We start from the raw sequence: 3,135 nt of genomic DNA, 5'->3' as shown, positions 1-3,135 counted from the left end.
GAGGAGGAGGAGGAGGAGGAAGAAGAAGAAGAAGAAGAAGAAGAAGAAGAAGAAGAAGAAGAGAAGAAGGAGGGAGAGGAGGAGGAGAAGGAAAAGAAGAAGGAGGAGGAGGAAGAGGAGGAGGAAGAGGAGGAGGAGGAAGAGGAGGAGAGGAGAGGAGAGAGATATATTGGCCCTGGCTTGGGGCTTTTGAAACCTCAAAGCCCATTCATTCTCAATGTCACACTTCCTCCCACAAGGCCACCTCTGAATACTTCTAATCCTTTCAAAGAGTTCCTTTTACTTCCTGGTGACTAAGCATTCAAATATATGGTGGTCTTCGTCAAATCACCATACCCACAGGACACTGAAATTACAGTGGCACCATGCCCATTTACACAGTGCTGGGGACTGGGGTTGCTGGCTTAGCTTGTGCTTTTCCCCATTCAGGCCCAATGGTGGAGCAAGGCCTGCTATACCTTCTGAGAGAGCCAGCTATTCTGATGGGCTCTGGGCTTGTATGTGGCCTTTGCCTTTCTGCTATTCTTACTTGGTGGTTTAAAAGACTGTGCACAGGGTGGTCAATACCTAACCTCAATATACATACTTCAGTTTTAAATTACATTTTAATTTATCTGCATATATGTGTGAGTGTGCCCATGCTGAGGTGCACGCAGGTGGAGTCAGAGGACAACCTGCAGGTGTTCATTCTGTCATTCACCAAATTCAGGTCATCAGGCTTGTCAGCAAGACAAGCTTGTCAGACAAGCCATTTTACTGAACTGCTCTTTGCCTCCTGCCCCTACCCTCAAATGTTCTCTTGCAAGAGAGACATACATAGCCCAGCAGTGGTGGCGCACGCCTTTAATCCCAGCACTTGGGAGGCAGAGGCAGGCAGATTTCTGAGTTTGAGGCCAGCCTGGTCTACAGAGTGAGTTCCAGGACAGCCAGGGCTACACAGAGAAACCCTGTCTCAAAAAAATAAAAAAATGAAAAGAAAGAAAGAAAAGATAAAAGAGAGAGAGAGAGACATACAAAAGCATACTCTGGGATGGGGCAGGGCAGGAAGGAACCACAAAAATGACAAGCTTAATCTTTTTATGTGAGCTATTTTATCATTTGTGTTTTCTGTGATCCATGCTCAGAGTTTAAAACAACAACAAACAACAACAACTTTACAGAAGCACATTTGGCTTTGTTATCTTTCTCCCTAAAAGTTTTGCCTCAACATGTCTTGTCATATTTGCCTTCCAGTGACCCAGACAGAATCCTGTTTCTGCCTTGTCCTGCTCTTGCCCCTCTTGCGTGCTTCAGCATTTAGTGAGCACAATTTGAATGCTAGTAAGGCCATTCGGATCTCCCGGAGCCTCTTCTGTCTCCTGGATCCTGTCCTAACATGGACTTCCGCAAGCTGCTCCAGTCCCCGGTAAGCCCTGAGGTCCCTGTCCAATCTAGCCTTTCCCTTTTAAAATTAAATCTCTATTTATTTTTCATGTGTACGCTCATGGCATGGCCTATGTGATAGTTTGGATGAAAACGACCCCAAAGGGCACGGCACTATTAGGAGATGCGGCTTTGTTGAAGTAGATGTGGTTCTGTTGGAGGAAGCGTGTCACTTTACTTCCTGCCGCCAGCTGATCCAGGAGTTCTCAGCTCCTTTTCCACTACCATGTCTGCCTGCACGATGCCATGCTTCCTGAGCTGACTATAATGAACTACACCTCCCAAACTGTAAGCCAGCCCCAATTAAATGTTTCCCTTTGTAAGAGCTGCTGTGGTCATCACAAGCAATACAAACCCTAAGGCAGCATGTCTGCAAAAGTCAAAGGACAACTAGATAGAGTTGATTCTCTTCTTCCACTACGTAAGTCCCAGAGATGGAGCTCAAGTCAGGAGGCTCAGCAAACAGCAAGGCCTTAATATACTGTGCCATCTTGCTGACCTCAGCTTCTTTCTTAAGTCATCGGTGAACAGAGTCCACTGTGAATTGGCCTCATGTGGTGCCTCGAGTGTCCACCTTCCTCAATAATTCCTTCTTTCTCTACTGCCCTCCGGTCCCTCATACTCATGATGCTCCCAGCCAGCCTTCAATAACCAAGTACACATCACAATTCATGTGAGTCCATCAGGGACAGTTTCTCTGGGGTGGTCTTAAGGAGGGATAAGTAGCTCTATTTCTCAGATCCTCTGCTTGTACAGAACTCAGGCTGATCCCACCCACACCCATGTCCCATAGCCTCCCAAGGCCGACTGGAAGCGAGGCTTACTGGAACGTATCCTCAAGCTCAGGCAGTTCTGCCACAGAGGAGCCCTAAGTACATTTCCTAAACTGTTGAGGTGTTGCAGGTCAGACCTGACGAGCACACCTTTACCTCACTTTATCCTTCCTCGATATCCACCTTTTTACAGGAGTCCAGGTTTTTGGACCCCAGGAAGGGCTCTCAGATCAAATTTATACTCTTTTTCTTATATCTTGCCAGCTGTAAACAAACAACGCCCGCCCCCCACCCCAGCAAGCCATGCCCCCATCTCATTGTGTGTGTGTTTTTTTAAAGATTTATTTATTATATGTAAGTACACTGTAGCTATCTTCAGATATCCCAGAAGAGAGCATCAGATCTCATTACAGTTGACTGTGAGCCACCATGTGGTTGCTGGGATTTGAACTCACGACCTTCAGTAGAGCAGTTGGCACTTTTAACCACTGAGCCATCTCTCCAGCCCATCATTGTGTTTTGTAATATTTTTCCTGCCAGATCTGAGGTTGGTGTAGTGGATAGCACCCATGTGTTGTTTTTTCCTTACAGGGGCATGTTGCCTCTGGAAAGACAGCGGAACTTCAGTTGCATGTCTCACCACCCACAGCAAAAGCAACATGACTAATGTAAGACTAAGATGAGCCTTAGCTACCAGGACCACCCGCCCTACTCCAAACACTCCAGTGGATCAGATGGAGCCAGAGATTGATGCAAAAGCAAGAAGAGTTTATTGTTCAAGTGCCCTGAGGCCATCCTACACCCAAAGGAGAGGTAACCCCCAGCCTTTCATTTGGCGAGTTTTTATATAGGGCAGAACAGAGCAACACAACTGTTAGATTTGGTCCGCAGCGGCGCATCTACAAATACCAGACACAGGCAGCTCTGCGTTTTTGGAAGT

This window comes from Mastomys coucha, unplaced genomic scaffold (genome assembly GCF_008632895.1).
Source record: "Mastomys coucha isolate ucsf_1 unplaced genomic scaffold, UCSF_Mcou_1 pScaffold13, whole genome shotgun sequence".
Classification (NCBI taxonomy): Eukaryota; Metazoa; Chordata; class Mammalia; order Rodentia; family Muridae; genus Mastomys; species Mastomys coucha.
This window is presented reverse-complemented; position numbering follows the sequence as displayed.